The following is a 17,248-nucleotide window of genomic DNA, read 5'->3' as shown; positions in this document are numbered from 1 at the left end:
CTTGCAAATAAGTGATTTTTTGGTGAAGGTTTCTGCCAAAAAACTTGCATGCACTTAGAGGGTTTTGCAGCGAAAGACAGATAAATTTGTTAAATACCAATGAAATGGCATTTGTTAAAATTACCGACTAATAACCCTTTTCATTGCTATTAAAGTAGAAATACTAAATGTAAACATAAGAACCTGATAAAAAATGCTCATTTACAATTTAAGACGCACTTACAGGGTTTTGCATCTGAACTTTTACATTTTAAACTTTCTGGAACATTTATAATTAACACACATGCAGGTAATGTCCTCACATTAATTGGGAGATAACTGATTATGAAATAAAAAATATTTATAATTTGAAAATAAACTATAATGACAGCCAAAATGAATTAATAATGGTGAATGCATGTGACCCAACCCATCTCAAGGCAAGTCGTGGTATAGTCACAAAATATATTTTTTCTGTGCCATTTAAACAACTTAAAGGTCAATTTTAACTAAATTGAACCAAAGGTTGATGTTTTAACCAACATTTTAAAACAAAATGAACAATTTCACCTCATCATTCATTATTATTATCAATATTTTAGTAAAATTACAGCTTACATAACAAAAAAATCAATCCGACTTTTGGAGAAATACATTATCTCTCAAAAATATATATTTGATATATGATTTCTTTTTAATTGGCCTGTACCTCTGAAGGTGTGGAGACCCGGGGGCTATTTCGGCATGTGCCTGTGCTCCCTTTCCCGTGAGATGGCTGAAGAATGGACCTGTTTGTCGACAGACTCATAAAGGCCCGTCCGGAGCTCCTTTTTTATTTGGAGCGTGTCCGCCTGTCTGCGAAACCAGGCCTGGTCCTCGGTGAGCACTTAGCACCTGTAATGAACAGCCGTGAGCCCTCACCCGGCGAGCGTGACCCTGTAGCGACACCGCTGTAGCCCTGCGGCAGGACCCCCGTATGAGGGTCGCGCGCTTTCTATTTTTCTTGGCCCGGACCGTTCGTATCAACTCCAGCTTTCAAGGAGAATCAATCACCGAGGGCGCTCACAAGCTATTCAATATGAACTAATTTGATTTGCCGTTATAAGGCAATAAATAACGGCTATAAAACAACACTGTCACGTTCGCCGAGACAAAAAGCACATTGTATGTGTCCAAAATTGACTTCAGGTTTTATTATTTTTTTATTTTCCCTTCAGAACAATGCAAGCCATCTGCAGTTACCATTAGCATTCCTCAACATTTTATTTCTGAATGAAACGCCACTGATACAGAGGAGGGTGAGACCCATGTGACAATAGAGAAAATGTAACCCACATTGATTTTTAAACGTTTTATTAAACGTGGCACGGCGCTCGTGTTTTTGCCAAGCTGTTTGGATAGAGGAGTAGATTTAGGAGGGTGGAGATTTATCGTGCGCCTCTCCAGGGGTCAGCATGTGTATTGCAATGTAATCGCATGTTAGACAGACAGGGCCTGTATAATCTTTCTAAGGTTTATTAAAACACATTAGTGATGTTGACTGTACTGCTCACTGTAATGCATAAAAATGAAGTTTGTGGGGTCAGTGGATCACTAAGAGGTCTTTTAGGAGGAACTTCTCTTGTCATTCAAAGGGGCTTGTGTCATTGCCTAACAGGCCATGTGCAGTCCTCTGGCACATCTTGCATTTGTTTCAATAATGGAACATGTGTTGCTTAACTCAGACACTCTTTCTTCTTTCTGGATCAATGCCTCCCCCACCTGTTTTTACTGAAAGATCCCAGAACTTCTAGAAGATGTGAAAATTGCTGCCTCAGCCACCTGCACTGAAACACACACACAAAAATGATGTTTGTTAGATGCATGTTTGAAATGTGTGTGATTCCTGCATTTTCATTCATTAAATTTTACTGAATAATTATGTTTAATACCGTTTAGCAGATTAGCCACTAATGCACTTTTTAATGTCAAGTTTCATTGTGACAACTTGCCCCACACAAAATAAAACATTACAAAAGGAGCATTTATTGAAAAAAAAAACATCAATCTTTTAAAGGGGACATATCATGAAAATCGTTTTTCATGTTTAAGTGAGTTTTTTTGGGATTGTTCTGTGCAAAAAGCCTTGATCTTGTGGCACGTTTTCTTAAAGGAGACATATCATGCTAAATCCACTTTCTTAGCTCTTAAATGCATTTTGTTGTATATTTGTAGTGTTTAGAAGTACATAAAAGTTGAAATTAGTCTCTTCAGGTGCTTTGTTGATATCTTTATATTCTGTTTTGGTCATATTTTCCAACCGGTTCTGATTTTTCTATTATCTATTACATTTTTTGAACAATTACGTCACAGTATTTGCAGCGGAACTGCTAAATAAGGACATCGACTTCCAGCCCAACACTACGAGCAATCCGCCATTTTCAATTTCTCGCTGCGATATTGTAGTCCAAGCTCAAGGATGCAGAAGTTACGAGAGAGTAAATCAAAATGTTCGGTTGTTGAACCTGTGCCTGGTTGAGTTTTATTTTTCACGGAAATGTCATTTTTTTAGTGCGCAAAGCACTTCAAGGATAACTATTTCACCAACCTCCACCAGTATAAAGTAGGATTTGCCGATAGACTTCGTCTGATTGAGGGGTCAATTACTTCTATCTTTGGAGACGACGAGCAGATCACTTCAGTAAGCTGTAAATAACTTTACTGTTTTTAAAGTACACGGTTGTCATGGTTTAGCAGTGCTGTTTATCAATCCGAAGGCTGCAGCCTACGGATGTCGCATGTGGTCATCAACCCGGGATTAAGTTATAGCATATTACAACAACTTACAATTAACTAAGAATAATAGTCAACTTTATAATTGTTAATATTCTGAAATAAGACAGCCGGCATTAACACACCATTGCGATACCTCCTTATGAAGACGTTGTTCTGCAGGTTCGTCGTCTTCATTTTCATCCCGCTCCATTTCCGACTCTGGCGCGAACAAGTAAGGCTGGATGGACAAGTCTTCCGTTGTTGACATTTTGTGAATAACGAGTGAATAAAAAGTTTCTGTGCCGGCGCTAGATAATCGTATCTCTGCTATAAAACTACAAAAATGGCCGAACGGGGTGGAGTTTAACCGAGTGTCACCTCTGCAACCTGGAGAGGGGGCAGGGTATGACGTGCATTTAAAAAGACAGTACCAAAACGAGTTTCTCTCAGATGCACATCAGAAAAGGGGTAGAAAGGGGGCCTGTGGGGCTATAATAATGAGGAATTCAGACCCAAGCATTGCAGTTTCGCTTTACATAGACCACAAATAGATGATTTATATGTAAAAAGGACATATTTAAAAGCATGATATGTCTGCTTTAAAAAATGTGATGGAATATGTTTTATATGGAACTTGCAAACATTGCGGGATTTGCAGCATTTTAATGATGTTACCGTTGCATAATTACGTCACTTCATAACGTTCCCATGGCAACAGGGGACATGGCTGCTCTTGTGTGAAGTAAATGCAACATTTTTCATCTTTCTGCTAAGATATATTTGACTTTTTGCACCGAAAATGCGAGAATTATGAAATCATGCAAGCCCTGCATATTTTCCGCGCGGAAATCTGCAATTTATGCGGCAAAATGTGGCGTAATTTAAAAAATGCGACTTGCAAGTTTGGCTGATTTTGCATTGAATCATGCAATCGCATAATCGTGTTTTTCTGGAGGGACTGTTTTATCATTTACATTACATTTACATTTAGTCGTTTAGCAGACGCTTTTGTCCAAAGCGACTTACAAATGAGGTAAACAATAGAAGCAAATATAGCAACACAAGAACAGCAATACATAAGTGCACTGGAAATAGTCTCATCAAATCTTACAGTATACATAGCCAAGGGTTGGTTAGTATTTTTTTTGTAAAAAAGGTTTCTATCAACCTAAAAAATGTGAAAAAGATTAACCCAGTAACTTAGTTGTGGTATAAATTCTCTGCAAGCATGTGAAAAAATAGCTCATTGAAATTTGGCTCCCCTTGTGATGTCAGAAGGGGATAATAAAGGCCCTTAATCTGCACTAATCAACCACGGCACTGGCATTTATTAGATATCAGCTCGTTTGTGTTTAAAAGGACACACCCAAAAACTGCACATTTTTGTTCACACCTATAATATAATAAATTATCTATGGGGTATTTTGAGCTTAAACTTGGGGGACACCAAAGATTTATTTGACATTTTAAAAAAGTCTTGTGAAATGTTCCATTAAGCAAAATATTTCCTGTGACAACATGCCCCGATCTGTCTTGTAGAGTACTTGTATGTAAGTAGATGTCTTTAACACTCACTGTAAACAACATCAGATAAAGAAGACAAACAACCTGTATGTTTCCTTCATACACTTTGACTATCCCAAGACACCGCTACACTGGAAAAATTTATCAAACCTGAGTGTGCCTCAAAATCCTTTAGGAACCCGGGTGTGTTGCACCTCGGTGTGTGATCCTGATGAGAAATCCACCGTGTGGTTTTGGCTCGTTCGGGGATCTGGGACACAACCGCATCTCAGGCAGTCCTGATGAAGCACTGAGGAGATTACAGCAGTGAACACAGGGAGCATCGTTCATATTGTAGACACTGATGATCATTAAATAGAGATCAAACACTGTCTCTACCCTCCCTGCCTGCTTGTTGGTCAAAGGGGACAGGTAATGCATGCGGCCACGCTTCATTTAGGGCTAAACCGTTTAACAGGTCCTTCCCGGACCCCTGGGCTCTCCTGCGTACGTACGTGAACGCGAATATAGATTGATTAGCCCACTTAAAGCTATATTTTACTCAAACAGGAAATGGAACCTGAAATCATGAACATCACATGTACATTACTCTTGTCGACTGAAACAAACTGCAACTTTGTCAGGAAGACTGAAGCATGATTCATAGGTCAGTCGAACGCAAGTCAAAGTTCAATTTGTTCGCTTGTGTTTTTATCCTACACACGATGGAAACGATTTTCATGGGACGGATTCCGCAGCTTTAGGATTCATCTAAGCGAGGTATTGTTTTTGACACATCGCACACATCTTGGTGATATTATATGGCTTATGTTTTCAATTACCAACAATCGCTGGAATCTTAAAAATTAGTCCAGGCCTCTTTCCACAGGAGGTCAATGAGAGAGTTACGGCACAGTTATGTTTAAAGTTCACATCTGATTGCTTGTGTGGTTAGTGAAGTCTTCTTCTGGGTGTGGAACGTCATGAAGAACCTGTGATCTCAGAACCGTGCCAGAAAGTTCCAGGTTAAAACTAAGGTTATTACAGATTTTTATGCCGATTGATGAAACTTAAATAGCAACAAATCACAATTTCATTTTATCAATAGGACTTAAAGGAATAATTCACACAAATATTAAAATTCTCTCATAATTTACTCACCCTCGTGTCATCCCAGATGCATATGACTTAATTTCTTCTGTTGAACACATTCATTTTATATTAAAATGCCATCATGAAGCATTTTAATATGAAATGCCGTCTAAAAAGCTCATCCATCCATCATTAATGTATCCCAAATTACTCCAGTGGGTTAATAATATCTTCTAAAGTGAAATGATACATGGATACAGATCAGTTCCAGTAAGGTGGCACATCAATAACATTGCACACTCTAAAAACAAACGGTGCTAAATAGCACGAAAAGTGGTTCTTTGCTCGTAATCATAGAAGAACCATTTTTAGTGCTATATAACATCGGTGAAGAACCTATAAAGAACCATACCGGGGTCATATAGCACCACATATGGTTCTACCTAGCACTATTTGGTTCTACACAGGTGCTACACTGGTGCTATATGGCACTAAAAATGGTTCTTCTATGATTACGAGCAAAGAACCACTTTTCGTGCTATTTAGCATCGTTTGTTTTGTCGAATGTGCTTTTTGGAGCAATGGGGACTAAAAAAGGGACAAATCCAACCTGTTTGGTTATAATTGTACATACAGTATGCTGGATTGTTTCAACCTAAAATGCTGGGTTGTTTTAACCCATTGTTTGGTATACTGTACAGGGCCGGAGAGGGACTCATTTTCAGCCGTGGAGTTAATTTTCTGAGTTAATTTAACCCATAAGCTGTGTTTGTCCCTTTTTGACCCAATGCTTAATGTAAAATTACAGGAAAAAATTTATTTTTGTATTACGGAAAATTTCTGTAATTTATTGTGCCCCTTATTTTATGGTAGTTTTCGTAAAAATATCGTAAAATAATGGGCACAATAAATTACAGAAATTTTCCGTAATACAAAAATAAATTTTTTTCCAGTAATTTTTTGTTTTGGCATCCGCTCGCCGCCATCTTCCCAGTCAAGATGTATCGATCTCCGAATGTGACATGAGGAGGGAGGAGAGTAAAGATGGATAGCTCCTAAAGCATAGTTCAATATAACTGCACGGATAATTTGTGTTTTGTTGCAAAAAAAAGGAGCGCCTCATATGAGATTCATTCATTCACATTCAGAAATCAATTCTTTATGTCTGGCAAAGATGGCGAGCGGACACCATTACAGCCAAAGTCAGTTGTTAAAAACCTTTCTTTTTAGTAAACAAACAATGTTTTCAATGCCTGCGTTCATTTGTAGAGATCCAGGTGATACTTCGAGCAAAGTTTCATGTTGTGTCGTGCCTTCTAAGTGTTGAAAAAATAGTGGCGGACAGCGGCTGGAAGAATGCATCAGGGATTAAGTAGGCATCACACCCTAACCAAGATATTTTTTTAAAGTAGCGTTTATTTTCATGACAGTCGAGGTGCGAAATGTTGTCTTTTGTGGCCATTTCCCGTATCAGGAAGAATCACAGACAGTAAAAGATAAGAAATCCGTAAATCGCTAGCAAATGCTTATCAGTAGCCTACTGGTACTCGGTAGGTACTCAAGATGGCTGCATGACGTAAAAGGTCACATGACTGATTTTCATCTATAGTCAAAGTCCAATTAGGGAAGTCGAGCCACAATTATTTCAGTCATGCAAAACTAAAGTCCTATCCTTGTGAATGGGAAAAGACACATATCACTAAAAGTGTGCACTAAAATCACAATTTAAGAACTTTTTTCTGACCAACAAATAAACAGTACCATATATTTTGTAATTCTTAAGCTCAAATTGCACTAAAACACCTTCATCAAAGTCATTTAGCAACTGCACATCCAAACGGGTTGCCAAGCACATGGCATGACTCTGTCCAGAGCTCCTCCCACAGAGAATCGTCAGAGTCTTTATCGATTGACGATTGCTTATTTTAAATGGAAGGCAGGACTGCTCTCGCCAGAACAGCATATTGAGTATTGCATTTCCCTTAATTTATAACCATAGCAGTGCTCAATCTTGTTATATCTATTATTTTTGATATAGTATGGCACATTTGAGCAACACTTACCTGTAGACATTTACAATATGACACCACTATCAGATTTTCTGCACACCTGCAGCATTGTAGGTTTTGAAAAGTCCTACGTAAGTAAAGCAACCAAATTACTGTAGTTGTACCTTATCACACTACATTACAACTAAAACTAATAAGATCTCAATGTCTTGACTTTAATAAATTCAGACTACAATTCAATTCAATTCAATTCTATTTATATCGCGCTTTTCACAATTGTTAATTGTTGCAAAGCAGCTTTACATGAGTAGATGTAGAGGAGAACACAGAAAATCAATAGATAGTATAAGAAGTAGAATATAGCGACTAAGGATAAACCGTACAAGCGAGCGTACTAATAATGTAACGTATACAGTAAAGTGCTAAGTTAAGCCAAATTTGGCTGACTCTTCCTGGGACTAAAAAAACCCCTAGGAGAAAACCCGGTGGGAAAAACTCCTAGAAGGACAAAAACCCTTGGGAGAAATTAATATATATTTATATATATAGACACGGTAGGGATAGGAAGCGGGTAAGCGGATTAAACTGGTTCAGCCGGTGGTCGTTGGTCGCGCATCGGCTGGGCATCACGTTAAAGGACAGCCAGTAGATCAGTGGTGCGATGACCTTCACAGCAACAGGAACTGGGTCTGTTTGTCTCATTGTCCTCGGGGTCGAGGACGAGACAGGGAGACAAAAACAGAATTCTATTAGCGTAGGTCCGTTCGCATATAATGCAAGTGTCCTACATTATAGTGGTTTAATTCAGCTCGGTTCCAGACAGGCTAACTACTGTGGCAATAGTAAATTCAGTCTCCTCTTGCCATTTACTTCTCTAATCTTCCATATTCCATCGAACCGACCGCCATATTGAATGCTCTCCCAGAGGAAGGATGCATTTTAGGTCAACTGCATACATCGCCATCTGTTCCCCTCCGTGACTCGAAGTGAAGCGATGGAAAGAGACAGGAAATGGTGGAGAGGAGAAAGATATAAGATGGAGGGAGGAGACACTGTGTTTTGGGAGTGTAGGGCAGGTGGTGGTGAGAGACGAGCAAGTGAGACAGACCGGTGCGGAGTTGTAACCCAGTATGGGAATTCTCCACCGTGACTCGGAGGAGAGCATCTATCATACTGTAAGCCCTCTGCTTGCCTTTTGAGTGAAACCTAATTGACACAGAGGACGGTGAAAATCCCACAACATACTCCCGAGCATGCTGCCGAAACGGATCAGGGACTAAGGCAGGGGACGTGCGCGGTGTAAAATCATGGTAAAACGATGTCTTTATGCAGTTAGTTATATAAAGTGCCACCAGTCTGGGCATTGATTTGTGTAACGTAGATGCAAATTCGGATGTCTTGTAACTTGATGTATGTGAAGTACATTTTTCAGTAGCTTGACTAATGATTCAACTTTTTTCGTGACTGCCGTGACAAAATCCACTCTGAGAATCCTGTTCTCACCATCAGCCTCATTCTCAGGGTCAGCACGGGGCAGGAAGAGCAGTGACTGTGAAGTTTACGGACGATTTCAACGAAGAGACAAACAAAAGCGCATGGAGAGAGATAGAGAGGAAAATCATTAAAGCTTCTGGAATCATTTCAAGTCATTCTCATGTACAGGAGGGTCCGGTGGGATTACTGTGTGGGTCTTGGCAACAACGGATCCCTCGGACCTGCAGGTGGGTTTTACTTCAACCTCCGGCAGTCTCCACGGGTAATGCACTTAAAAACCCATATTGTTTTCTCGTCTTTTTCAGGGTGCGTTGCGGAAAAATGTTTCAAATGCTCGGTTTGTGATTTATGTCACATTTGATGCTAGTTTAATATCAAATTCAAACATGTCTCGCTTTAGTACAGTGCAAAACCATCTCCAGCCGAAGAGGAAATGTGGACCAGGGGTCGGTAAGGGTCACAGGTCTGGGGAATCGAGGGCCTGCGGCCTAGTTGACAGGGGAAAATATTTTGTAATCTCCAGGGTGCAGCTAGTTCAAATTCAGCACTGCTTTCGCTTTACTCCCAGGACAAGAATTTGGCTTCAATTTCAATAGCTTTTCCAGATGTTCATTTTACAATTTTTTTACCCTTTCTTTTTGTTTTTGTCAGCGCGGTCCATTGTGAATTTTTGAGTACCACAATTAACGTTCATAAATCATGTCGGAGACGCTTCCCCTTCAGTCACATGGGAAATTTCTGGAAAGGTGATGATTCACTGCAAGACGAAAGTTCGTGAAAAACGTAATTTTTTGAAGCGTTTTGATTCGGCCAAACAATACAGCAGTACAGATAAGAATTTATTTATTAATTGGTTAACTTGGAAAGAGTCAATTTCATCATCCCTCAGTCTGAACTCAAAACAAATAGAAATGACAAAAAACCTTCAACGTCAACATGAGTAAGGTAACTTCTGATTAAAGATAGGAAATTAAACGTATATCTCACACACTTAGTTTCAAGACTAAAAAGAAAGAAACATAAGTGCCGTCATGCATGCATGGAGGTAGAGGAACCGGAGAGGAACGTGAGAACTCGGAGACCGCGGCACGACCCTCAGGTGACCCTGACATAAGCGCGGTGAGTGAAAGACAGAAGGCAGAGTCTCGGTACACGCTTACAGGTCAAACGCTAACACAGCGCAAACAATCAGTCAACTCTACGACTTTCTCTCCCTGCCTATCTATGTTTTCCTCCATTTTTTGCTGCTGTCTTCTGGGGCCCTGTGCTGTCAACACCAGCAGTTTCTAGCAGGTAATTGATGTGTGTAGAAAAATACCTCCTAATTCCACCCCATCAGCTCCTCTGTGTTTTGACGATGAGGAAGACTCATATGGATGCTACAGTACGCTCGTATTTAAAAACAACTTCCCTTCACTTTTTCCTTGTTTTCTATACCTGTGTGCACAAATAAACAAAGAAAAGAAACATTATGTAAAACGAGCATAATCGGTACTCATTCTGTTTTTATCATTAATCAAATGCAAAGTTTAGTAGGTGCAATACTAATTCATTTTGATCCTTTTTCATCAGAAATGTTGTATAAGGGGACTTTCACATCTACGGTTCATTTGATCCGGACCAAAGGCAAATTTATTTTTAGCTTTTTTAGCAGTTTTAGTTCCTATTCTGGTCTGGACCAGAAAAAAGAACCAAGATTCAGTCAGGTGATAACATCCACATCACTCCTTGGCCACACTGACGTATTTCCTAAACTGCTTTTCGATTGGTCGGAATCAACGTGCGGTGAATTCCAACGGAACCCCGGAAGTAAATAAAAGAAAGGGAAAATACAGCAGACATAACAACACTGTTTATAGTATGGAGAGACCACTGCGTGTTCTGATTGTACTCGTTGTCATTATATCTATCATTCAAAAAATATTTAAGTTGGATTAATCATTTTTTTTACACCATTAACACACACATCTCTGCTACGAATGAACGCTTAAAGTTTGTTTGTGGGACCCAAAGTTATCGTTCAATTACACCGAAAGTGTTAGGAGTGCAAACGTGACAACTTACCCCATAGGTGGGGTTCATTGTAACAAACAGAGGGTTTGTTGTAAAACCAGCAAAATAAAATTGCTTAAACACAAATAATTGAATACAATTCTGTCTATAAAGGTAGATATTGTTTATATATCTGCCTATAATAGATAGATATCCACACATTCATCCATTCCCATGATCCTTCATCTAACCATCCGTGTATTATGCAGCGATGCACATAAATATATATTTTTGAAAGGGCAAAAAATTGTAATTGTGAGTTATTTACATTGCTTTCATTTCATTATCATTGTATACCCGAGGCTTCATTGTAACCCTGTGTGAGAACTAATCCCGCTGTGTAATTTTTTTTCAATCCCAGCTATCAGTTACTAGGAGTTGCTGACATGTTTCAAAATGCTGTTATGTTTTAGGTAACAAGACTGTTATGACTTTAGGCAAACTTTTCATTTCAAGAATGAAGTGCAGATGTGGCTTAAAAATATTGTTTTAATGCGCTACAAAAGGTGAAGTTTGTCCGAGACCACCTCTTCAGGGAGGTCTCGAGGCGCTTGTTTGGTCCGCACTCGAGTTCGAATGTTGCAACCTCACCTGCCCAAACGAACCGCACCCCAAGTGAGCTATCTCTGGTACGATTCAACCACACTAAATAATGTAGGTCAGAAGAGATTCGTCATTAAACCCAGGAAACATTACAGAAATATGTTGCATTTATTTCAGCATTCATGCATGGCTAGGGCTTTTATCCACATTGACGTACATGTGGATTACAAGGTACACATTTTAATCAGTATGTGTGTTCACTGGGTTTAAACCTACAATCTTTTGCACTGCTAATGCAATGCTTTACCACTGAGCTACAGAAACAATTCAGTTTTAAAAAGAGAAAAAGATTCAGCAGATCTGACAGAGAGGCTGTTTTGTGTTCATGATGGATGTTAGACAGTCTCTGTTATCATTTTAACATTTAGATCTTGGAAGAGCTAGCGTTTCATGACAAGATGATCTAAAAATGTCTGTTTGGGTTTGGAAAAGCTGGTTTAACTTAACAAAGTATAGTAAGTTACCTTGTTACCTTAATACAATTTTTCTTAATTGCTTGGGGGCATTTCTCAAATCATTCTTAAAATTTGCAAAATAATGTGTGCATTTCTTAGAACAATTCATACAAACTGCACAACATCATGGATGTCCTGCAAAAGACTGTAACTTGTTTAAAATTTCTTAAAAGTAATTTTTTACATCAGTGAACATGTCAGTCCCATCAAAATGTATGTGTGTAATTGTTAATGAACAAGACGAAATGTTTAGCCATGTTGACAATAAGCGTACACAATAATATGTGTCAGTATTTTGTAAACTGTGGACGAATTCACATTTTTAACTTTTTTTCTGTAAACAAATGACACACATTGTGATTAAATTATTATTTTTTTGGACAAATAAAATCACAAAATTAGAAAGGTTCGCTGTACACTGTTAGAAATTTTCTGTAACTCAAAATGTTTATATTCACCTCACAGTAATTTATCAGTTCAGTTCACATTTACAAAAGACTAAAAAAAACCATGCTTACAGATTATGACACAGGTCAACCATTTTGCATGACATGCCTTGTATGATGAACTATTTCCTAAATGTTTTGAGGTAATAAAAAACCTATTCAACAGAAAGCAGTAAAATGTATTTTGATGAAAATAACACACTCTCAGAAATAAAGGTACAAAAGTTGTCACTGGGACAGTTCAAAAAGGTACACATTTTTACCCAAAAAGTGCATATTAGTACTTCAAAGGTACATATTGGCAGTTCAAAGATACATATTTCTACCTAAATGGTACATATTAGGATTTTTTAAAGGGTACTGCCCCAGTGACAGCTTTGTACCTTTATTTTTGACAGTGTATTAAAAGTAGGAAAAGATGTATATAATCATATGCATGACTGTATCAAAGCATTTGCAAATTGTCCAAAACAATCAAAATTTGCTTCAATGTTTTGCACAACTGACTTGATGATGTGGAGGTTGAACAAACTGTTTTGAAAAATAAATTCCTAAACTGAGAAATGCTCCAAGCGACTGAGAAAAAGTTTTTTTTGAGTTCATTCAACTCAAAAATAGATTTTTTTTAAAGGTGCAGTGTGTTAATTTTTCCGGCATCTAGTGGTGAGGTTGTGCATTGCAACCAACAGCACAGTCCACTGCTTACCCCTCCGTTTGAAATGCAAAGAGAAGCTACGTTAGCCGCCACCGTGTTAGCCGCCACAAACATGTCATCAGAGACAATTAAGTAAAAAAAGTTTGTCAGGGTGGCATAAAATGGTGACTTATAAAAGGGGACCCTCTGTGTATGTAGATCAAAACGTCTAATTCTAAGGTAATAAAAACATAAACGTGCATTATGAAAGGTCTTTATACACCCCTGATCATATAGTTTTGTATAATATTTAGGATTTATGTCAAGAGATCCTTCTAAAAATTACACACTGCACCTTTAAGTTGAATGAACTAAACATTTAAAGGCAACCTGGAATCATAGCATTTTACTGTTACTGTTAAATTTCTTTGTCATGATGATATTGGGGTAATTTACCATGGTATTTTAATTAACATAAACCAGAACAGCAATAATCTTGATAATGACAATCTTGATTGTGTTTGTCTTTGAAGACCTCAAACCCAAAACGAAGTGACCTGAGAAATCCCTCGCGTTGAGAATCGACAACAATCCTTTCAGCCAAACTCACAACAGATTAAATAATGCATGACAGAGTCTCTCTTTCTTTCTCTCTCTCTCTCTGTTCTCTATCACTGACCTGTCGGATAGTCTCAAGACAACTACCAGCGGCTGAGAAAAAGCTTTGGCTTTTTATGTAGTCAGTTTGGAGCGAATTACATGCAGAATGGCAAAGAGGTTATTATTCTTTAGCTGTTGGCCTTCGAGGTGAGCAGGGAGAACTTGCTGATAGCCAAACAACTTCATCTGCTTACATGATTATAATTGCTGCACGTGGGACCCCGAACGGCGATGTTGACTCCCCCTCCTCAGAAAGGGTGCAATGCCCTGGGTAATACACACTGCAGCAAATGATGGAGAGAGAATGAGAAACGTTATCATTAACAGCTCATGTTGCAGGTAAAGACAGGAAATATTAAAATAAATAAAAAGTGAAATGCATTATTCACACTGAGATTTTAATCAAAATGATTAGCCCGGCCACTAAAGGGACCTGTTTTGACCTTTGTGCATTAGAGTGATTAAAACCTTACCTGTGCACTGAATCTGAACCAGCGTGCCTCCAAATTTAAGCTGAGGGAATAGACCCCTGCTATAGTGTTGGTCCAACAATGATTGCTTTTGACATAGAGAGCCAGGATGCATAAAAGGGCCGTGCATGTGTACGGACAAAGTTACTGTAATTTATAAACGACGATATTTAAGCATGAAAGACCGCAGTAGGTGTACTGTAATGTAAGATGTGACATGCATACAGTACTATATGCTTGATATATGCTACGATTTGAAAGATTTGAACCCTGGGAACACAGAACTAGTAAAATATATATACCTTGTAATGCAAGTCTGCCAGATGCATATTTTGTAAATGTAAAAATGTAAATGTGCATGCTGTTTGATAGTAATACACTACAGGCCATATAAGTTAAGCTTTTAAATATTAAACTATTTGCTCATTTAGCAGTAAATTCATGGCTTATACGATTAAATGTACCTTTTAAAAAGTTTTTATCTTCTAATCGGATTGAACAAGCAGCTGATATTTAGTTTAAAAGCACTCGGATAGGAAATTATCCCTCCATTCGACTGACATACTGTATGAGATCTGTATTACTGTATGTAAGCATTGCGTAATGCTTTGGCTTCTTTTGGAGATAATTGTGTTGGCAAAGAAAAAAACATAATCAAGCAGGTCAAATTTACTCTGAAACGCAAGTTATTTCTTTACAGAATAGCTCAATAAAAGCAATCTCGCCGAACACAGCCGTGCCGATATTCAGTAAAACAGCAATCTCGGATCCTAAATCTGGGATTTAGAAAAGTGGTTTTGCTCCAAATTTTCCTCCCAAACTGCATGAAGATATGAAAAATCACACACACGCACACAAAATAAAAGATTTTTTTAAACAGTTCATCAATCAATGTCTAGAAAACAGATATGATCGTACTGGTGGGATGAAATAAACTACCCCAAAGCCACTGGGAAAACAGCAACACACTGAAAGTATTTTAATATACACAATTGTGCTTAGGAAAACCATTTAACCACCGGTTTTTCCAAATCTTTGTCTCTATGTAAGTGTAAGACAGCAAGGGAGTTGTGGTAGCCTACTGGTTAAAGAGTTGTTATTTCAAAGGCCGTGAGATCACATCCAATCACGGGTGACCGTTAAGTAAGTGCTCGCTCCAAGACATAATCTTCAGCAAGGGAGATGTGATGACCTACAGTAATGGTAAAGGACTGGGATTATAGCCACAATGATTTGAGGTTCTTGTTTGGCCCAGATTTTGTGCTCTATCACAATTGCTTTAGAAAGAATCATTTAACCATTGGTTGCTCCGGGGCAATGTTCCTTTAAAAAAGCAAGAGCTGTCGTAATTTAATTGTTAAGGATCTAGGCTGACACCACAAAAGTTTCCTTGTCAATCTCAGGTAAGGATGACCTAGAAAATTCTAGTTTGATGCTAATTTTAACATTTTCCTTCATCACTATTTTGAGCTGACATCATTTTAGTGCAGGTGAACGTGTGCGGGGCGGTTATTGTAAAAAAAAAGCAGCATGAAGTTAAAACAACTTGGTTTTGCAAGTGAATTTAACCTGCTATTTTAAGTTTTGGCTTGTGAAAAGGTTACACAAGTTATAAAAGCAAGTTGAAATTATTGAAATTATTTTTTTTAACTTATTTTAAAGCTCCCGTTCTTTCTGTGTTTTTGAAGCTTTGTGTGCAATATATCATGTGTTCATGTTTCACGTGTAAAAAAACGTGGTATTTTTCACACAAATTACTTATCTGTATAGTGCTGCTTTCACTGTCCTCAAAACAGGCTGATGTCTTCCTTGTTTAAGTCCCTCTTTCAGAAATACGTAACAAGTTCTGATTGTGTAGTTTGTTTAGTGTGCTGTGATTCGATAGCAGCTTAGCTTAGCAGAGCCGTTTGAGCCAAAGCTGATGACTGATGTATTCATGTGGGCGGAGTTTAGTAAAAAAAAAAAAAAAAACGTTTTACTGACGTCATTAAAGCAGAAAATAGAGGGCTGTAGCTTGAGCTTTATCATTTTACAGGTATTATTTATGCTATTATAGCAACATTACACACTAACTAGGGTTTAAAAAATGGGATCAGGAAGAACGTGACCTTTAAAATATATTTTGATTTGACAAAAATGCTGCATATTTTTTACAGTATGGCTGCAAAGAGCGTCATTTAAATGTCAGATTTAACCCTTATCATTAACTACCATGTGAATATCCTGTTTTTGCAACTATTTTGATAAATTAGTCCTTCCAGAAAAACACAGTTTTTTTGGTGATTGTTGGGGACAAAAATCAATGATCATGCGGCACATTTTCTTAAAAAATGCGGCGGAATATGCAGGATATTTATGCAATTTGCGATGAAATTGCGAGAACTTGCAAAAATTGTGGGAACTTTTCAATGATGTTCACGTCACATAATCACTTCATAAGGTTCCCATGGCAACAGGGGACATGGCTGCGCTTGTGTGAAGCAACATTTTTCAACTTTCTGCTAAGATGTGATTTTTGCTACGAAAATTCAGGAATTATGAAATCATGCAAGGCCCGCATATTTTGCGCACGGAAATCTGCAATTTATGTGCCGAAAGTGCGGACTTTGGCTGATTATGCATTGAATCATACGCATATCGCGTTTTTCTGGAGGGACTGATAAATGGTCATACAGTGAAACTAAAATCTTAAAATCTAAATAAAATAAGTCGAAGTTGCAAAAATGCCGTGCATAAGGTACGTTCGCATCGCTGATGTGCCGCCACAAACCGCACACCTGGAAAACACAGGTATGGTGTTCCTGATTCTCAGCCTGTGGATGTTTTTCACCGCTACTGTATAAAGGAATTAGGGTACTATGTTTTGTACCCAGTGGAAAAGCCATCAAAAGTAAGCTGACCTGACCCAACCTGTGGGGTACTATTCAATGGAAAAGTGCCATTACAGGTACATACTGGTACCTTAAAGATACATATCTGTACCTATAAATCATACATATAGGACCTTCCTTGAAAAGTACCGTCCCAGTGACAAAAAGGTCCCAAACTAAAATGTGTGTTATTCTCATATTTACATCTAAAAACGATATTGGTGGGC

At 38.2% G+C, this 17,248-nt stretch overlaps 1 long non-coding RNA gene across 1 annotated transcript; it reads right to left on the bottom strand.

Moving 5' to 3' along the window:
• Positions 1 to 1,315: 1,315 nt before the first annotated feature.
• LOC141280862 (uncharacterized) lies at positions 1,316 to 4,529 on the bottom strand. The gene is made up of 2 exons (XR_012335177.1): positions 4,408 to 4,529; positions 1,316 to 1,805 (listed from the first exon to the last, which is right to left on the bottom strand). It is a non-coding gene; the product is annotated as an uncharacterized lncRNA (long non-coding RNA).
• Between the last annotated feature and the right edge of the window lie 12,719 nt (positions 4,530 to 17,248).

Source organism: Paramisgurnus dabryanus, chromosome 16 (genome assembly GCF_030506205.2).
Source record: "Paramisgurnus dabryanus chromosome 16, PD_genome_1.1, whole genome shotgun sequence".
Taxonomy (NCBI): domain Eukaryota; kingdom Metazoa; phylum Chordata; class Actinopteri; order Cypriniformes; family Cobitidae; genus Paramisgurnus; species Paramisgurnus dabryanus.
The sequence above is the reverse complement of the archived record's forward strand: the minus strand, read 5'-3'. Positions and strand labels throughout refer to the sequence as shown.